The sequence below is a fragment of the Lissotriton helveticus genome, chromosome 6, assembly GCF_964261635.1.
Source record: "Lissotriton helveticus chromosome 6, aLisHel1.1, whole genome shotgun sequence".
In the NCBI taxonomy this organism is placed as follows: domain Eukaryota; kingdom Metazoa; phylum Chordata; class Amphibia; order Caudata; family Salamandridae; genus Lissotriton; species Lissotriton helveticus.
Genome location: NC_136067.1, coordinates 874,914,912 through 874,936,839, shown reverse-complemented (window position 1 = coordinate 874,936,839; position 21,928 = coordinate 874,914,912). Strand labels below are relative to the sequence as shown.

Genomic DNA, 21,928 nt, shown 5'->3' with positions numbered 1-21,928 from the left:
ACCTACAACTTTGAAATTACTAATTTTTTAAAGCTTAATGATTCTGCATATATTTGACTTTAGGAATGTATTACAATACTGGTGAAGGAAGCATTCTCCACAACAATCACATTTTAAACAAAAGATCAATCTACAGCATTCCAACAGAAGAAAGGGTTGTGGTCAAGAATACAGTAAACTCCTCAATTTATAATTCAAGACAACAGTACTCTTTGGAAAACCTACCTGTTTTACACAGAACTGGGAGCATGGAGACAAAAAACAGACCGGTTACACATGCTTTTCAGGCAGTCCTGTCATGAAAGACATACATGTACACAATATATAGATTTATAGAAAAAAGATGTTTTACAACAGACAGAAAGTACTATAGCATGCACACAGAAAACGGGGAGCCAGAAAACACTGATTCATACTGGAGATTTATGACAATTCGTGCTATTTAATTCACACTTCTATCTGAAAGAACGCCCCAAAGGAACAATGCATCATCATGAAGTGCATTCTATTGAAAGAAATCTCACCCTGCACCAATAATTTTACAGTTATGGTAGAACATTAAAAAACGACAGTACTGGATAAATAATGGGCAACTCCGGTTGGCTTCCATAACATCAATGCCTTTAAAAAAAATTAGACTCCTTTCATTTGGCAAATGTGTCCCACTAACTTTTCAAGACGCTGTAAGCATTCTACAAGACCGTGAACAGTTCAGCGATCGCATAGCTGTTCGAGGCAATATGCTGTATCATTTTTAGACGAGGATATTTTATTGACCCGCAACGATTGCCCCCCTCTGCCATGCTCCCCTCTGATGTATGAGGCTTTACAAATAAACCATTCAAGAAAAATACAAAAAACGAAATTCATACTTTGAATATAGCAAGCAATACATTAAGGGACCTACAGCCTGATTCATCAAGGGGCCGTTTTGCGAGCCCCTAATAGCGAATCATAGCGATTCGCTATTGAGGACTCGCAAAACGGTATTCATGTAGGAATTGCTAAATAAATAGCGATTCCTACACATTCCTTATTTGCGAGTAGCAAATTGCTACTCGCAAATAAGGAATAACTCCCCATTCATTCCTATGGGCCAAAAGGCCCATAGGAATGAATGGGGAGTATCCCTTATTTGCGAGTAGCAATTTGCTACTCGCAAATAAGATAGCGATTTTAAGGGTGCCAGGGGTGTCCAAAGGACACCCTGTAGCACCCCTTAAATGCACATTTGAACAGGTGTTGCGCACACACATGTCCAAAGGACATGTGTGTGTGTAACATGCAAAAGAAAAAAATGCACTAAAGTGCTTTTTACACTATTTTCGCAATATACCACCAAGTCAGACTTGGTGGTAAATTGAGACCAAATATTGCGATTTCGCTATTTCTAATTGGTTGATGAATTGCATTTAAGGAATCTCTATTAGAGATTCCTTAAATCCAATTCCTCGCAAATATGCGAATTCTTAAATAGCGATTTTTGCATTTGGGATGATGAATCCCAAATGCAAAAATTGCACTCGCAAAAGGCAAGATTCTGAGAATCTTGCCCTTTGCGAGTGCAATTTAGCTTGATGAATCAGGCTGTAAGTCACTGGCAAACTCAGTTGCCTGCAACTTTTCAAACAATAACGCTACAAACAGATTCCTCCCTAGACTACAGGAGGAAGTAGAAATCTGTTTTTTTGTGGTACTAGTACATTTAGGGAGATGCTTTAAAAAATCTGTGCTGGTTCTAGAAGCAGGCTTCGACATCCGAGCTCAACAGCGGCAAGTGATTACAGTGGATATAATCTCATATTACAAGTAGGTAGTAACATCACAATTAGATCCATCCCCACCCACTCACCCATGCAAGTTTAGTTTAAACCCAAAATACTCTGTAAAAGCTAAAAACTTAAAGGAAATCCCAACAGCACCCAAACAATGTAATTTTAAAATGGGGTCTATCTTCCCGCAAGGTTTTTCAGTAAGCATTCACTGAATGAATTGGTCCTAGACTCTTTAAAACAATTGAAATTTCACTTTTCTGAAAAGTCGCTCTTAAACTTGATGTGGCTGGTCTTTACCCACTCGCAGCCGGTCTCTAAATTTTAGGTAACATTTTTGAGAAAGTTGTTTGTGCCAACTTTAGCAATCTGTTTTCACCAATGGCATAGTGTAGAAACTATGCTTCTAGATGAGTGGTCATGTACAGAACACTGATTCTAGAAGACAGCGAATGACCATGGCAGTTCTTAGGTCATATACCACAAAGTCCTTGCCAAAACAGTAGTGTCTGCCTCAGGCATAGTGGAGATCACTTGCGTGAAATGGTTTCGATCTTTTTCAGTTGGTCGTAGAACTACAATCAAGCGAGGTCGTTTCTCCTCTGCTTTGACTCATAACCCAAGAAATACCTTGCCGGCATTACCTTTTCCTTTATTCGCTCAAAATTAGCATATACCCCAGGCCTCGAAAAATCTTCTCCTACACGCTATGGAAAGTCAGATATTTTCAGGTCGAGCTACTTTTAGGACCTACAGGTCCATTCTGGGGCCTGATATGTACTATACCGAATAATAGGCAGCCCAGTGTTTTCCCAAAAAAAAAGATGTCGGGATGATGGTCCCGGTCAAGTCTACCAGTGGGCTGAAAAGTCGAGTTTTATTTACAGAATATGGACGGTTGGAATTGACCTAATTCTTGTTTGGTCTTGTAGCAATATAGGAGTTTGTCCTCATATTATATAAATCTCAGGTGCCTTTGTTAAACTTTGACAGCCTATTATTCTGAATAGTACATATCTTGGTGTTGCGCTTTTTGATTGTTTAGTCCACTTGTGCTATTCGTTCTGTGAAACTGAATGAATATTTTGTAATTACTATCTGTGTTGGTTTTATTAATGTTGATGGGACCATTACCACTTGTCCTGTAGGTGTTTGTTTTTAGGCTTATCACAATTTATGTTTTTCTTAACTTTTGTTTCTATTTGATTAGCATCACTATGAGTTAGATGCGCGCCCGAGTGAACCACAGCGATTTGTTTGCATTGTATTATATATGGAGCAAAAGTTTATTCTATTAAATCAAACAAGAGTTTTTTGTATGGCAGACACACCCATTTGACATATTTGAAGGTGCTCTCTCATATGTGACAGTGATGAAAATGGCGTCTCAGTGAATGAAAATATTTGCTCAGGAACCAGTTTATGGGTCAACAGCATTACAATAAGGTAAAGTAGATTAAAGGGACTAGACCTGCAGGTCTGGTAAAACATAATATGATTTTACGAGGCCTGCACCCCTTCCATACAATGCCCACAGGTGCATCTCAGACGGTTCACTGAATTTAAATTATAGTCCAATTTGATCAGCTACACAGTAAGCACTCCACCATTTTGTGCTAATAGATATTAGTATTTGGATGAACCAGAGCTATCTGAAAATAAATAAGGATAAGACAAATACTGTGCTAACGTAGGGGAAGCTTGATAAAACTTTACTAAATGGAGGTCCTCCTACTAATTTTTTCTTTCCAAAATGCTACTCACCCGTGGTGCTCTTCAATAAAATGGTTTTGCTACAACAAGCAAGAAAAGAAATGAGTGGCATTAGCAATTCACTCTCAGGTAAGGAAGACCATTCATGCTATCTCTGCAAATAACTAGGTACCAGAGCGTTGTTTTCTACAGAGCAAGAGTTTATAGGGTCATGTTGGCAGTGCAAAGAAGGATGAAAACTGGAGACAGGTATAGAATAAGGGGTTTGACCTACACAGAGGTATTTTCCTCCTCCGAGATATGCAACTCAACATTTTCTGATGAAACCGGACGTAGACACACTCATTGATCCCCCCTCTGGCGAGTATTTCTGGCGTGCCGGTCGCGCTGCTCGCATGATTTACTATTGCCTGCAGATCTCCTGAGGCGTTTAAGCCGGGAGCACCGATACCTGTGTTTTTTAAAAGCGATCTTGTCTTTTTGTGTACTTTGTGTAACTTGTTTTTTAAATCTTTACACTTGCCTGCACTTTCACCGCCACTGCCCTCCCTCGCCGATCGTTCCCCCCTCACAGCCGATTAGGTTGCTGTGGTAGGGACGAATGAGGTTCGACGCCATCTTGACGGTACTCTGGGGTTGCCGGTGCAGTTTCTCGGCCACTCCCCCCTCTGGCGAGTATTTCTGGCGTGCCGGTCGCTCTGCTCGCATGATTTACTATTGCCTGCAGATCTCCTGAGGCATTTAAGCTGGGAGCACCGATACCTGTGTTTTTTAAAAGCGATCCGGTCTTTTTGTGTATTTTGTGTAACTTGTTTATTAAATCTTTACACTTGCCTGCACTTTCACCGCCACTGCCCTCCCTCGCCGATCGTTCCCCCCTCACAGCCGATTAGGTTGCTGTGGTAGGGACGGGCGAGGTTCGGCGCCATCTTGAGGGTACTCTGGGGTTGCCGGTGCAGTTTCTCGGCCACTCCCCTCTTTGGCCAGCATATAATGACAATATCATCCCGGCCGCGAAGCGGACGCGCGCAGCGGGCGCGCCGGCGGCCCGCCGAAGGCGCACCAAAGGCAAGCCCGTCTGCGCCTGTCCGCGACCGGTCGGGACCCGGGGCCACAGACCCTGCCCCTTCTTTAACCTACACTTCTGCACAGCTCCTCGTTCACCAAGGTAATAGGGTCCCTCAGTCCTTCTACGCTCAAACGCATTCTTGCTCTTGGAATCCCTGCCTCTTTTCCCTCCCTCCCTGCAGCCCCCCTGCTTAGACCCCAGTCAGCCGTCCTCCCTGCTTCCCTTCCCCCTCCCCCTTCCCCTTCCTGCCCGCCCACTGTGGCCTCAGCCTTCCTCCGCAACACCCGCTCGGCGGGCAGGCACCAGTTGGAACTTTTCAATCTCTTCGACACAGAGACTCCCGATTTCCTGTTTCTTACGGAAACCTGGTTCTCTGCAGATTCTCTGCCTGATGTCTTACGGAAACCTGGTTCTCTGCAGATTCTCTGCCTGATGTCTTATCTGCGCTTCCCGATTCCTACTATGCCCTCCGGGTCGATCGTCCCGACGGGAAAGTCGGCGGGGGCGTGGCTATGATCAGCCGATCCAATCTTCAGTTCCAACCGCTTTCCTATCCCGCCATACCTAATGTAGACCTTATAGTGGCTCGTTTGGTGAACCTTTTAGTCCCCCTCACTGTAGTCCTTCTTTACCGCCCTCCTCAGACCATGTCTCACTTTGTGCCTGCTCTACAGGAGCTGTTGGCCACTCTTGTGGTCAATAACTCTTCGGTTCTTTTACTGGGCGACTTTAACTACTGGCCTGGAGACCCCAGCGAAGATCAGACCTCTAAAGACTTTACTGACACTCAGCGTGGTCTCAATCTTATTTCCCATATTCACTCCCCCACTCACGCACACGGTCATACTCTTGACCAGTTATGGTCGGCTAGTCGGGCTATACTTTCCACCACCATCCTTCCCTGTACTTGGTCGGACCACTCGCTCATCTCCTTCTCTATCGATCTTGGAGCTACTGACAAGTCCCCCCTGCCCAAGAACATTCTAGCACGGAACTGGAACCGGGTGGATTTTAACACTCTCTGCTCTTCCCTGGCGACTTCCCCCCGACCTATCTGACCTTTCCCTTGACCACCAAGTCGACGCCGTTAACACCTGGCTGTCCACTTCATGCGACCTGGTTGCCCCCCTCAGGAGGGTCAAGGCGTGTCGCCTCCACGAAGCCAATAAATGGTTCTCTGATGATCTTAAAGCCCTTAAATTGGCTCTCAGACAGTCAGAACGTCAGTGGAGGCGCAATTACTGCCCCTCTCTGAGAGATCGATATAGGTCTCTCCTTAACAACTACAAGAGAGCTATTCTCTCAGCCAAATCAGATTATTTCGCTGGCAAAATTTTGTCAACGGCTAATAAACCAAAGGAGATTTTCTCTATTGTCCACAATCTGGCCGCATCCGACAGTCAACCCCTACCCTGTCCCATCCCAAGCCCTCTGTCTCTCCTTGAACGATTTCTTTCTTGAGAAGATTGCCAACATCAAACGGAACATCCCTCCGCCATCTTCTCTTCTTCCCTCCCCTTCCCTTCCCCCTCTGTCCTCTTCTCTCAACCAATTTTTACCCATCTCTAAGGAATCTTTCCTTGTTCTGCTCAGGAAAGTTAAGTCAGGCTCCCCTGCCGACTATGGACCGGCTCGTGTTTTAAGGGAGTTGTTTTCTGGTTGCCCTGACCTTCCCCTTTCCCTTCTTAATTCTTCCATTTCCAGGGTATAGTTCCAGCCTTCTTTAAATCAGCCACAGTTATCCCCATCTTAAAAAAATCCGTCTCTGACCCCACTCTCCCTGCCAATTTCAGGCCCATTTCCTTGCTCCCCTATTTAGGCAAGACCCTGGAGAGCCACATCACTTCCTGCCTCTCGGCCTACATCGAGGACAACCATCTTCTGGCCTCCCATCAAGCTGGCTTTCGTCCGGTCCACTCGACTGAATCTGTGGTCCTCTCTGTTCTGGACGAGCTGAAGAGTAAGGCTGATTCCAACTTCCCCCAAGCCTTGGTGCTTCTCAATTTGTCCGCTGCTTTTGACACGGTCGACCATTCCATCCTCCTCGACCGTGTCAGGGCAGCGGGCATCCAGCGTTCCGCCTTCTCTAGGCTCGCCTCATTTCTCCAAGGTCGGACGCAGGCTGTCCGTCTCTCTGGTTTTTCTGCTCCCCCCGCTCGTTTCCCTGTGGGGTTCCCCAAGGTTCCTCCCTTTCCCCTCTTCTTTTCAACCTTTATATCTACCCCCTTATTGTTTCTCTGCTAACCATGGAGGTCTCCGTGTACAACTACGCTGACGACCTTCAGCTTGTTTTTGACCTATCCCACGATCTGGACTCCCTCCTTAAATTTCAAACCACACTTATTTTTATTTCTGACTGGATGAACCAAAACCACCTAAAACTTAATCCGGACAAGACGGAGCTGGTCCTGACTGGTGGTTCCACCAGCCCCTGGACCCCTGCCTTCTGGCCTTCCATCTTTGGTCCTCCCCCGGTTCCCTCTGCTTCAGTTAGAACCCTGGGAATTAAAATCAGGCAGGACCTCTCCATTAGTCCCCAGGTTAGCTCTGTTGTTTCATCCTGTTTTTTGTCCCTCAGGATTATCCGAAAGATTTCCCATTTTTTTTCCTTTGATGCCCTCAAAATAATTGTTTTGGCCATGATTCTCTCACGGTTGGACTACGGGAACTGCTTGTACGTGGGCATTCCTGCCTACGAGCTGCGGCGCCTCCAGTCCATCCAGAATCAGGCCGCTCGCCTCATCTATCAGCTTCCTAAATTTCACCACACCACCCCTCTACTCAGGTCCCTCCACTGGCTCCCCATCCTGCAGAGAACCCTCTTCGAGATGGGCTGCATGGTCTTCATGGCCCGCGCTCGCACGGCCCCTGCCTTTATCAATTCCATGATTTTCCGCTATATCCCTTCCCGCAATCTCCGCTCCTCTAGCCAGGCACTTTTAAGTTTTCCCCGTTTCCACAAGTCCAGAGTAGGTGGCACCAGATTTTCCATCCTTGCCCCCGCCTCTGGAATAGCCTCCCATTGACCATCAGATCCATCCCGGTCTACTTGCATTTCCGTAAGGCACTCAAAACCCATCTGTTTTCCCAAGCTTTCTCTTCCTAGTCACTCCCTGGTGTTTTTTCTTTCGGCAAATGTTAATCTCCTAGCGCCAGGAAGCCGCTTGGTCACAGAGCGCTTTACAAATATTTTCAACTTCAACTTTATTGATCCAGATTAAGACCCCAAGAGTTGGTTGAGATTTCTTTTTGAGAGAGCAATGCTGGGTGTTCACTTCTCTCCCCTTGGGAATGTCACTGACCTAATGAACAGCCACGACACTAAAACCTGTGGGGACCCAGTTTTGTTAGGGATTTGCTATCTGGTAAACCACATCATAGCTTCAGGCAGATTAACCAAACTATATGAAGGCCGAGTGAAGGTTATTACTTTTCTCTATTCCACTATGTAAGTATCCTAAGTGAAGGTAACTGGCCTTCGCAGTATACTTTAAGACAAGTTGTTTCCAGGATCTTTGGATTTCTGCAAAGTTCAAGGCTTCCTGGTGCGGGAATCAATCCATGAGCCAAAGGAAAGAGGTTGTGGCTTCAATAGATGGAGCTTGGAACAAGACCAGCTCTGGCTTCTATCCAGTAATTGTGAAAGTGTCTGATGCATGTAGACTAGACAGGGTTCTTACCCCAGCTAATGTTGAAGCACTAGAGCTGCTGACCATCCTTAGTGACATGCAGTGGCTTCAGTTCTTTTGAAAATAGACCATATGTCGGAAGTATGTAAGCCACTGGGAACGGGAAAGCAGGTAGACAATCCCAGGGATTTAGTTTTCTCAGCCCTACTCCAAGGCGAACAAAATTAGGGGTATTTGCCTCAAATGCCAAACTGCTGCTCAGACAGTACGTATTCCAGGAGTTTCAAATGAAAATTTGGCAGGACAATCACAGTTGCAGACAATATGGTCATTTCCAGGGACCAAGCACTACAGATTTGATTGCAGACAAATTGAACCTTCAACACCCAAAGTTTTTACAGATGGAGAGACTGGATTCTGTAACAGCAGTCACTGATGCCACACGTCAGACGCAAGTTAGGAGATGCCTTATGATTTTCCCCATTTGCTAGTAGCCATCTGTACTAGAAAAGCATACGGCCTGGTCTGTGTTCTGGATGGTCCAGCTCATTTTTTATTTTTTTGGGGACAAACTGTAATGATAGGACCATTGCCACTTTTCAACAGGCTATATCCTATTTGAAAAACTGGTCACTGTGGAAGGCTTGTTTTAGTCCTTTGGCTCATTAAAGGCAGAAGGAAGGTTAAGTACCCAGATTAAAATGTATGAATTCTTATGACTTATTTGGGCTTTTAGAGGTACTCGGTCTGAGATCGCCTATGTAAACATGTGGAAAATTAGTACGGTTTGGTAAACATTATCTGCGCCATCTTGCCTTTTCCCCTGATGCCACACTTTTTGTCGTGCGCACCCGCCATTTTAGGTGCCTCGATCAGAACCACCCTCTGCACACCACTGGCCCCCAGCATAGCCCTTCGCCCTCCCAAAGCCCGCACGCTGACAACCCCCCCTCGCACATGCCTTGGGTCATAAACCCCTCTTCAGCGCAGCTCTGCTTCAGAACCCCATCCTGTTCCCAGTGCGACACCTCCCTTCATTCCTTTCATGGTCCCAGGCCCTTTGATACAAACCCCCTTTCCTGTGTGCCCGTTTGTCTTCCTCGTTCCCAGGCCGCCACCTAGCTCTGCGGATACTGTTTATTGCCCCCCCCGTACAGTAGGAAGCTTCCCTCATTAAAGGACCCTCGAGTTGATCAAAGCCCCCACCCTATGAGATCCGATCAAACCTCCCACATTCCGTGAATCGGCGGAATGTCCAGCTGCGCGATAATCATCACCTGTTGTGACCGGGGTGGGGACTTCTACTGTATATGTGTGTGGGAACAGGCTTGGAGCGGGGATTCCGAGAATGTCTTTCCGTACATCAAAGCATTGCCAAGAATGAGTTGTATGTAATAAAGCAATAAACCTGTGTATAAGAGGCAAGGCCTCAGAGATGCGGTTAGAGCACCTCGTGACGATACCTGCTGTCCGAACTGATGTGTTCTCCTCCGGAGAGAATAAACCTTGTTTCCTGCCTTCCAGTCTCCAGCGCCTGCCTCTTCATTGATTAATATTTTGTGGGTTAAAGAGGCGATACCGCCGGGCAAATATTGATTGTCCCTGACCTAGTTTTTACAAACACACTGATTGTTCAAATGAAAAACACCCCCCTCCGTATTCGAACTAGTGTGAAAGTAGGAACCACTGCTGTGCATGGCACAGCTACTTTGAGAAGCTATTCCCAGAACATACAGATAAACTCCAGAGCATACTGCTTCAGTTTTAGCTTGCAGTCAGCACATGCAAACACTTTCTCTTTGGTGGGCATTTTCCATTAATAGCACTGGCATGGTGGTCGCCACAATAGTGGAGAAGGTGCTGAAAGCTAGTTGGGCATCCCATCACATGTTCTAACTTCAGTCTAGCCTGTCGGTTTTCGCTCCAACCAGAAAATTTGCACTTTAATCAAGGCTCCATGAAGTGTCTTAAAATAAGTGTTTTCTGTGAGAGGTCTACTTGGAGTAAAGTCGTGGTTTATTCACAGAATCAATAACAATCCTCCCTCTAGATTTCCTGCTTTATTATTCTCACTTACTACTGTGTATAAGAGGGACGCCTTTCCTTTCTGTGTCATGTTCTTACTGCATTCAAATATGCCTCCATGAGAAATGTGGTTTATTATAAGTTTGCTTGGTTTAAGAATTTTTTTGTGTAGATTTTGCCTTGTAGACATAAGGAGACTGCAAGCTATTTGGTGCTTCTATTTCCTTAAAAAAATATAACCTCGCTTTTGGTTCACTTTGCAAAATACTCCTTCACTGAGTGATAGTACATCCAAGTAGCACACAACAATAAATGATTGAATCCATCAAAATCACCATTCACAATGAATTACCCAATTCAGGACTAGGGGATATATTTCTACCAAACTGGCAAATTACCTGTTTAAGACATCTGGAAATAATTTGCTTATCAGTAACTGGAAATTTAAAAACCCAGGTGTTTCAAAGTTGGACATGCCACCATGCCCAAGTCGACAGGTGGTTTTGTGGCAAGCTTTTTACTTATAAAAAATACAATTACCCTTGAATCTTCATCCATGCATTGCATTGGCAATCTCCGGAGGGAGGCGTTCAGTTGAAGCTACCTCCCTAACTTACAGGCTTATATTTTACAACAACCATCATATCTTGCTTTCAAGTAGTATATTTCCCTACAGCTAGCTGCCCAGGGCGATGGAATTCTCTTCCCTTTCCTCCCATATTTAAACCCACAATTAGAAATTGGGTTTCTGGTTGGCAGAGGTATGCAGCCTGTTCAAGCAGTAAACAATTCTAGTCAAGGCATGTCAGATACAAACTATAAATAAACCTGTGCTCACCCTAGGGTTGCTTGGCACAGAGCAGCAAAGTATGTGTGCAACACTTCAAACAGTTACAGTGAAAACACCACAAAAAAGTTTCCATACAAGTTTAGAAAAATCGATTGATTTTTATAAATAAAACAAGACCAAAACGACAAAAATCTAAAACGTAGAAGTCAACTTTTTTCTATTAAAAAAAAAGTAAAAATAGCGCCTAGAAGCAGTAAGTGCCTATGCGTCTGATCATACTGGACCGGGGCAAAGTCAAGAGTTCTGAACGACCGCAATGGACCGCGGGCGATACAGGAGCCAGGAAAGGCCCACTGAATAAAAGTATCTTGATTCCAAACACGAGATGAGGGGTGCAGCTGAGCGATGTGTATGTGTCAATCCCACAGTCGAGGTAATGAGTTGATTTTCTCCAATCAACAATGGTGATGCTGGTTCTGAAGATGAAGGACCGCATCCAAGATGCTGGTTATCTCCACACAGTCAAGGGGATGCTTAGATAGTCTCACTGCAGCGATGCGCTGGTTCCAAGCACAATGCGCCAGTTCCATTACTGCAACAGCTGCAATAAGTCTGTTCTGCTTCATGCAGCAGAGGATGTGTCTGTTCCACTGGAGCATGTACCGGGATCCACGTCTAATGCACTAGGTACAGGAGCAGGGGGTGGGACTTTGATTTCCCTGAGACTTAAAACAGGAGGCAAGCCAGCATGCCCTTAAAGATCAATCTAAAACTAAAGCTGTAATTGCACAATTGTCAGGATTTGCAAACTGGACATTACACCAACTCAATATATGTTGGCATTTTTATTCCTATACATTTATGGATGTCCAAAACTTGAGTTCCTGCAGAACTATTGCTTCTAGACTCGAAAGTCCGCCTTTTATCTTTGGGCAGTGTCATTCCCAGTTCAATTCATATTTTTGGATTAGAAACCTTCCCAGTGAGTTGGAACAAGTTAACTCAAAACTACAACTAATTGTAAATGCTATAGTTGTAAATATCAGCTACATAATTTACAGACTGCCTTGTGTTACGGTCTCTAATGTAAGTTTGCTAGGTTATGCTGAAAACTTCATTAACAATTATTCATAAAAACATTTAGAAACGTGTACTTTTGTACCTGTTTAAAGTTGTGGGCCTATTGACAAGGTGAACTTAATAACTGTATATTGTGTTTTTATTTTAATTTGATTTACAGTAAGTATGGTAAACCTCATTCATTTAGAAGTACAAAAGGAGGTGCGCCAATCGCCCAAGAAATAAATAGGTTTCTTTTAAAGCCTAACATCCACTCTTAGGAGTCTTGGTGCTACACTGAAACATACCGACGGTCAGATGGAAAGAGCCTTTTACTAGGTTAACAAAAGTTTAAGGTTCTTCTACACAGATGAAAAGAAGGTTGGCTACGAAGAAATGCGTTACTTACCTGTAACTGCAGTTATCCAGTATTGGTGTCTTTCATAGATTCACATGCCTGAATCATTCCCCGTCGTAGAGATGGGAGTCCCCGGTATATAAATAAGCAATGTCCTATAGACATATATAGAGAAAAGTAGGCCTAAAGGCCTCACATTACGAACATATCTAGGTCCTTTTGTGAAAAGGACCAAAGTCCAGAGAAAAACCAATCAGCTGTCACCTCCCTCTAGAACCTTCCTGTCAGGAGCCTCAGTCCCTCAGATGTTCGTACGCACTAGGCTAAGTATGCATGTTACTGAGAGAATAAGGTGAGTCCTTCCAGGGAAGGCGGGAGGGTTGCATGTGAATCTATGAAAGACACCAATACTGGATAACTGCAGTTACAGGTAAGTAACGCATTTCTTATCCAGTATTATGGGTGTCTTTCATGGATTCACATGCCTGAATCAGAGTAGCAAGCAATGTCAAAAGCACATTTCTGATGGAATAGCATATACAAGTCATCATATAACATATATCATACAACTATAAACCATCAAAAAAAAACATCGACCATAAGCATTAGTAAAGAAATGTGCATACTAGAGTAGGATGGAGGGACGGAAGAAGGCTCACCTTACTGAAATAGATGGCGAAGCACTGCTTGTCCTACTGCTGCATCCTTCATCAGCTCCGTATCCAGGCAGTAGTGCCTAGTGAAGGTATGCGGCGACTTCCATGTTGCCGCCCTGCAAATGTCAATAACAGGCACCCCTGCAAAGAGTGCAATAGAAGTGGATATAGCTCTCGTGGAGTGCGCTCTCACTTTGGAACGTAATGGCCGTCCAGCTTGGTCATGGCAGAAAGCAATGGCTGCAGAAATCCATCAGGAGATGCTCTGCTTGGTAAGCGGTAGACCCTTTCTAGGTCTGCTGTATGCTACGAATAGCTGATTAGATTTTCTGAAAGTTTTCGTTTTGTCAATATAAAACTTCAAACATCGCTTGAGATCCAAAGAATGTAGTGATCTTTCAGCTGCTGTGCTTGGATTCGGAAAGAAGGAACAAAGAACCACCGGTTTATTTAGGTGAAGTCCGACGGGACCTTTGGAATAAACCTAGGGTTGGTTCTCAGGATTACTCTGTCGTTTTTAAACTGTAGAAAAGGATCTTGGATTGAAAACGCCTGCAGCTCACTCACCCTCATTGCAGATGTGAGCGCTAGAAGGAGTGCTGTCTTCCACGAGACATACTTTAGGTCGGCTCTGTGCACTGGCTCAAATGGGTGCTTCATGAGCTGCTTAAGGACAACATTCAAATGCCAGGTAGGCGGCAACATCCTTACAGGTGGAAACGATCTGTATAAGTCCTTTAGAAATTGCTTAACCAACCTGTTTGACCAGAGAGATGGTCCCGTTACAGTTCATTTATAACGAGAAATTGCAGCCAAATGTACTTTGATGGAAGAGTGGGCGAGGCCCGACTATGCCAGATGTAATAGATAAGGTAAGATTTGCTCCGGTGAAGAGGAGAAAGGCCGAATTCCTTGACCTGCGCACCAAACACAAAAGCGCTTCCACTTCAGGGAGTACGTTTTGTTCGTACCATCAGCCCTTGCCCTGGCCAGAATGTCTCTACAATCTTGCGGAATATTCAGATTCCGAAACTCTCTGAACTCAGGAGCCAGGCGGCTAACCTCAGATTACAGATCCGGATGTTGAACCTGTCCGCCGTTCATCGTGAGCAAAGATGGATACTGCCGCAGGTGGATCGGCTGTTTCTGGGACAGACTGTTGAGTTCGGTGAACCAATGTTGCCTCGGCCAAGTTGGAGCTATTAGAATTAAAGTACAAGGTTCCACCTTCATTTTCCTCAGGACTCTGGGAAGCATCGAGAATGGCGGAAAGGCGTACGCAAAGACGTTGCGCCATGCGATGGAAAATGCATTCCCTAGACACCCTGACTGGGGATGCCAACTTGCGAAGTGTGGGCATTTGGCGTTCACTCTCGTCGCAAACAGATCGATTTGCAGCATGCCCCATCTGGAAAAGATCTGGTCGATAACCTGTTGATCTAGCTCCCACTCGTGTGACGATGTTTTCTGCCTGCTCAACGCTTCGGCGAGCACATTGTCTGTGCCTGGGACATATTCCGCCCTCAGGGCTACATTGTTGTGTATGAGCCAATTCCAGATTTTTTGCGACTCGCGAGAGAGCGTCAGCGAGCGCGTCCCTCCCTGTTTGTTGAGATAGTGCATCGTCGTAGTGTTCTCGGTCCTGACGAGCATTAGGGAGTTTTTGATCCTTGGTAGGAATGACTGCAGGTCCAAGAAAACTGCTCTCACTTCGAGAAGGTTGATATGGAGTTTCTTCTCTTCCACTGACCACTTGCCACTTATCTGCAACTCCTGCAGAAAGGCACCCCAACCTTCCAAGGAGGTGTCCGTCGTGATGACATGAGGAGCTGCGGGAAGGAGGAACGTCAGTCCTTGAGATAGGTTCTTTGGCGCCATCCACCAGCGCAAAGCCTTGACCATTTGCGCGGTCACCCTTATGCGGTCGTCGAACGACCCCATGCATTGCACCCACTGTTTGGTCAGTGCCTCTTGGAGAGGACGCATCCGTAGACGGCAATAAGGTATCAGCAGGATGCACGATGACATCATTCCAAAGAGATTTGAAGAGACGGACCGTTAACATTCTCTTCGAAGCCACTGTCGAGGCTAGAGAAAGGAGTTTGCGCTTTCTCTCCTGCGATGGGAAAGCTCTCACTGAACATGCGTCCAAGGTTGCCCCCAGAAAGGTGATGTTTCGAGAAGGCTGCAGTGTTGACTTCTCTTGGTTGAGTTTAAGACCCAGGCGTTCGAAGAGACAGACAGGCGTTGGAGGATCTGGAAGCGCCTGAGAAAGATGGTGCCTTTATAAGCCAGTCGTCCAGGTACGGGAAGACTTGGTGACCGCACTGCCTGAGGTACGCCGCCACTGGGACGAGACATTTGGTGAAGATTCGTGGCGCCGATTTGAGACCAAAGAGCAGGACACGGAACTGGAAATGTCTGCCCGCTACTGCAAACCTCAAATACTTTTTGTGATTGTTGTGAATTGGGATATGAAAGTATGCGTCCTGTAAATCCAGTGACGTCATGAAATCCCCCTCCTCCAGAAGATGCAGGACTTCTTGTAACATGATCATGCGAAACGACTGCTTCCTCAAGAATTTGTTCAATGCTCTGAGGTCTAGTATCGGCCTCCATTTCTTCTCTTTGTTCTGAATAAGAAAGAAACAGGAATAAAATCCTTTCCCTTTCTGTGATGGTGGTACCTTCTCTATTGCTCCTTTTTTAAGCATAACAGAGTTCTCGAAGAAGTAGTCGTAAAATCTTGTGGGACATTGGGCGAGGAGGAGTTTGCGAAGGAGTACTTTCTAACTCGAAGGAATGGCCAAATTGTATCAATTGAAGGGCCCAACGGTCCGTAGTGATTTTCATCCAATTTTTTTAGAAAGTGGGTCAGTTTTCCTCCAATTTTTTATGATTGGGATAAGGCCTGGACTGGCTGGGCAAACAAGTCATTGACGTCCTCAGTTGTTCCTCTTTTGACCTCTGCTCCGAAAGGCTGACTTTCCAAATGAGGACTGTCGGCCCTGCTGCTGTTGTCGCTGTTGGTATTGAGGTCTACTCTGATTGGAAGAGTAGGATGACCTGTTTTGATAACCACCTCTGTATGAGGAGTGTCCTCTTCTTCTATTTCCTCGAAAGGACTGATTCCTAAACTGGAGCGTACCCAGCGCTCTTGCAGTGTCCGTGTCTTTCTTAATATTTTGAAGTGCCTCATCAATTTTCGAACCAAACAGAAGTTGGCCGTCATATGGCATATCCAACACCTTGGACTGTACCTCAGGTCTGAACGAGGTCGCTTTCAGCCATCCCTGCCGCCTGAACACTGCCGCCCTGGCCAGTTGGCGGAATCCTGTCATTGCCACAACCATTGCACAGTCTATCATCTCTGAAGCTGAGGTTTGACCCTCAAGAAGTATCGCTTTAACTTCCTCCTTCGAGACATCCAGCAGTTCAGACAGGTATGGGGCTATGTCTGCCCACAGTTATCTATTATAGTGCCCCAGAAGTGCTAGGGCATTTGCTGTCTTCACTGTCGTCGCTGACATTGTAGTGAATCTCTTTCCTATGTTGTCTAATTTCCTTCCCTCCTTATCTGGTGCCGCCGATAATGGAGATGAGGGATTCCTAGAGTTTTTCTGTGCCGCCTGCGTCATCACCGAATCAGGCTTAGGATGCCCTGTCAAGCAGGCTGGTGCCGATGCTGGAGCGTTGTATTTCTTGTCCAGGTGAGGGACTATTGGTGAAACTGAAGCAGGATTTGGCATCAACTGAACTCCCTGTGTCCACAAATAATCAATACTTGGAATCGACCTTGTCGACTTCTTAAGAGGTTCTTTAAAATCGTACAGGAAGCACTCCTGCTCCTGTGATTCCATCGTAATCTGGAAGCGTTTAGCGGCCCTTTCTACCACATTGTGGAAACCACCAATGTCCACCGGTGGAGAATCTGAAGTGGCGGGCATTGGAGATGCTGGGGATGGTATAACGTAATCGTCCCAGTCTTCATGGACAGATCGATCATACCGCACTTCACCTTCCTCTTGTTGCTCTTCCTCCTCTTCTTCATCCGAAGACTGAGGAGCAGGCCACATCCACTCTTTCTTGCTGGATTACCAAGGGCGGCGGCCGTGGTCTTGGCGATGGTACTGTCGTGGAAGCCGTAGGAGCTGGAGATTCTGGGAATCTCTGTTTGTAGTCCTGAATGAGGCACCTTGGATCAGTGACCAAGGAAGCTGGTAAACAGACCATGGGCATAATCTGTGGTTGAGTAATGTGCTCCTGGACATCCTCATCCGAGCTTTGGCATTTAACAATTAATTCTGATGGGCTATTAGCTTGGAACATATCTTCATTGTCAGAATCCTCATCCTGTAGGAGACATGCCAGTGGTAAGCGCTGCACACGGCTAGGAGAAGTTAACTCCGGCGTTAGCGTCTTCTTGGTGATTCTGAGACGTACAGGCGGTGCTTGAAGTCCAGAATCACTCAACAGCAATGAGCCCGTCGACGCAACGAGTGTCGACGAAGCAGTGTCGACAGCTGTAATACTCTGAAAATCCGTCGTCGACGGGCTTGACGTCATCGCTGGCATTGAAGCAGCCGTCGTAGGTGCCTTCGTCGCCGGTGCTGTCATCGTCGGTGCCTCCGTCGACGGTTCCGTCGTTGACGGTGCCTTCGTCGACGGTGTCTTCGTCGACTGTGTCTTAGACGACGAGGCCTTCTTCGATGGGGCCTTCGTCGACGGTACCGATGTCGACGGTGATGATTTCGTCGTCGACGCTGACGACGGTGAGGTAATCGTAGACGAGATCTTGGGCGCGACGATGATTTTTTAATAACAATTGTCGACGATAACACCTTACCCGCTGACGCCGATGGTGTAGTCGTCGAAGAAAATGACGACGATGCTGTTGTTGTCGTCGTCGACGTGGAGACAAACAGGAGACACAGTTTTCCTGAACGTTGATGATGTCGTCGACGAGGTAGTAGTCGACGGCGCCGGCTTCTTGAAGGTGTGAACCTCCTTGTCAGAAGCTGATTTTAACATAGCCTCTGAAGACTTTTTTGGTGTCTTCTTTTGAGGAGCGTCCAGAGGTCCAGGGGAAGCTATCCTTGGCCTTTTATGAGACATCTTTGAGGAGACTGAAGAGCCTTCACTACCCTCAGATGAGTCCAAATTATCTCTGTCCTTGAGTCTTTGGAGCCAAATCAAAAGGCGTCCCTCTCTGTCTTTGAGGGTCTTTGTAGAAAATGTTCGACATACCTTGCAGTCCTTAGCTGTATGGTCAGGGTACAGGCAGTATAGGCAGTCCTTGTGTTGGTCATCTATGTGGAGCCTTTTTTTCCCACACGAGCTACAAGCTCTGAAGAGACCTTTCGTAGGAGTGTCAGCCATAGTGTACAGCTTTCACTTGAAGAGAAATCCAAAAGTTTGAAGAGAAAAGCTCTGAAGAAATGAACCTGAGCAGAACTCAGGGGGAGACTCCCTTAGCACAACGTGCAGTAGAAAATCTGAGGGACTGAGGCTCCTGACCAGAAGGTTCTAGAGGGAGGTGACAGCTGATTGGTTCTTCTCTGGACTTTGGTCCTTTTCACAAAAGGACCTAGATATGTTACTAATGTGAGGCCTTTAGGCCTACTTTTCTCTATATATGTCTATAGGACATTGCATATTTATATACCGGGGACTACCATGTCGACAACGGGGAATGATTCAGGCATGTGCATCTATGAAAGACACCCATAATACTGGATAAGAAGTGTTCCCCAAAGATGTCAATAAATCTTAATGTATAGGCTTAGGTAATTCATAACAGGCATTCATTTTGAGCAGAGCATTATAGACTATTTAAACCAGATATACCAAATATTTATTTCCTGGTCCAATCACCCTGGAGAGAGGGGGAAACCCTCTGTGGCTCTTTTAAGGTCGTCATTGCTTGGAACATAAAGGAGGAAACTTCTGACTCCAATTTTTCTATCAACAGTGGTGGAACAAAGATCTTCGTGAAGCGATATGTAGTAGTGACACCAATACATGGTGAGGGAAATCAGAACATTACAACACAATGCTACAGCTTGTGCAGTGGAAAATAGAAAATTGAGGAACCTCACTTCCTCTAGAGCACAAAAACATCACCAACCACTTGCATGTCAACAATGTATGCATAGTGCCTCAATATAGTAACACCTATTCAAAAAGCAGCGAGAGGGCCTTAGCCAGCGACACACATTTTTCCATTACTAACAGCATCCAGCAGATGGATTTTTTTTACTTCATTCAACGTTTACGTGGATTTTGCTTGATTTCTGGGCATCTCCACTCGAGAATATCAGGGGCCAAACCACAGATTTCAGATCACAGTGCTGTCCATTCAAGAGGCTGGTCTGCCTGAACGTCAATGAAACGTGCAGCTCTTAGAAAATGTGACAGCAATCTGTGCAACACCATTTAAGAGCCCACGCAGTTAATTATGCATCCATCTGCAAGCAGCAGATTAATAAGACAGATGAAGATCAGGTAGGCTAATGGAAAAGTGGGAATCCATTCAAGCAGATTCGTACAAAGAAACCTATATGTCTAGTAATGTAATTTCTAATGTCATCGGTGGCTAATTTTACTTTTCAGCATTCCTTACCAATTCACGGTGTCTTTCATTCATGTCCGTCTCTTTTCAACTTAATGTGCTTGCTGTTAATTCTATGACTGAAATGTTGCCTTCTGACATACATCTGGTGTTTGGAGGATTATGTTCAAGTTTGCCAACATCCTCAGCCTGCCCACCTCGCTTTGTTTTTGGAAAACATGGTGAGGTAATCCCTCAGCGCCTCTCCCGTTCCTTTGTCCTGAATTAGATGGCTTTTTTTAAATCTCAGGAGTAGGTTGAGGGCGCTGTAAAACGTAAGAAAAAATAAGTACGGATATAGTTTGTTTTCCTATCTTCACTACATTACCTGCAACAGTACATCCGCTCTGACTCCACGTGAGAAAAATTGGCAGTGCCGGATATCTGTCAAAACTTTAATGACTACCCCACTGTAAAACAGCAGTATTGACACATAACAGCTTGCTCTGTTGCGAAGGGGTTGTTTGGTAAACTGTGTAGTAGAATTGAACATCAAAATAGGTTTGTAAACTTCAATAGCTTAAAAGTCGCATTAAACTTTCGGCTGCACTGCTGTGGAAGAAAGTTCTAATAGGTTTTCAGTGAAATATGAAGATATATATTGCAAAATAGTCTAAATAAAAGATAACCGAGCCATGACTCCCCTCAACCCCCATACATGAGCTATGAAGCCAGGGATCCCAACAGAACATGGAAACATAATATACCCCTTCTACACATGGCTTTCATTATCAATTGAGTGAACATACACCCAAGAGAAGAGGCTAGTGCATAGCTGAGCTCAGGAGAATTATCGATGGCCTTTATGAGGAAGGCCAATCTAAAGTTTTGGCTCAGCAAAAATATATATATATTTTTTTAACTTTCACATAGACAGCACATCCTCAGCTCAGATAGCCGCAGATTGCAGTTATTGAGATTGGCAGTATACATATAAATTCCGATCCATACAGATAAATTAAGATTCACTGCAGAATCTAGTTTCAATCAAATTTAACAATTAGGTTAGAACAGGAGATGGGTGAATATGATCTACATCAAAACAGGCAGCTTAAATCTAATTAGGCGTACAAAACTCAAATCTGAAATTAAACCTTTAATAAACTAGTTGCATTAATTATGAGGCATCGGATACTGTGTTCCTGAGCCAGATTTTGTGACTTAATGAGTTTCCCTTTTGTGACTGGAGCCATTCACAACTATTCACCTTGCTTAAGGCCATCTGGGAGACAAACCTCCAGGACACACAATACCTCCGCAAGCAGAATAGGAAGTTGACCCGAGCTCACTGCCTGCGCATTTATTGGTGAAAAGCAATGTTCCTACCTATCTCCTTTCTGGGGAGCATATTCAGGAGACTAACAACGTGTATCTGTAAAGCGCACATTCACCCAAGGGTATCTTGGTTTATTGATTCTATACAACTATGAAGGAATTTTTTTTAGTTTTATATTGTGCGACCTAGACTCAAAAATATCGGGTATCCGAGCGCTCTACATAGCACCAGTTTCGTTACATGAAGACATTCATTTTTTTGTTAAGCACAGGGAGATTACGTGATTTGCCTAGAATCACAGGATGTTGAGCTTCGTTGCTGAGATTCGAACCTGGTTCCCCAGCTTCTACGTAGACCGGTCTAGCCGTAAGGCTACATCCTCTCCCCTTAATCAATTTCATTTGCTATTGTCTTATTACAGTCATCTATATATATACTTAAACCACCTGTGCACTTCTATGTTCTTTATTTCTCAAGTAAATTTTGTTTGGTTGTGCTGCTAGACAACACTTTGCACACTTTCTTAAAATACTGGTGTTTCAATCCAGCCGAGCTATCAAAGGTGAGCAAGGATCACATTAGATAAACCAGTTTTTTCGTGTACCAGACTGCTACACATTTCCTTCCATTGCCAATAGGATTTGTTCGAAATTGGCCATCAAATTTTAAGAAAACCTATCAAGCAGCAAGGCCACAACATATCGTACAGCACAGTAATATCATGCCCAATTAACACAAACTCTGGGACATCTAAATAATTATTTTAAAAAAAACGTTCACCTATATAAAATTTCCCTCGACTAACTTAAGCATTTGAAAGACCTTCTCTCCACTGCTTCCTCACAATGATGTGCTTTTCCCCCACTCCTCCCCCCACCTAGTCAACAGTGAGCCCCTCTGTGCAAGGCACTGCATTAGAAAGGTGCATTTTTCCCCTTGTGCAAGTGTCAGAACTCCATTTTGTTCCAGAT

The 21,928-nt window shown here is 45.0% G+C and overlaps 1 protein-coding gene across 1 annotated transcript in view; it reads right to left on the bottom strand.

Annotated features, from left to right (window-relative positions):
• MAN1A1 (mannosidase alpha class 1A member 1) overlaps window positions 1-21,928 on the bottom strand; it is a 549,722-nt gene that overhangs the window by 366,807 nt on the left and 160,987 nt on the right. The window lies entirely within an intron of this gene.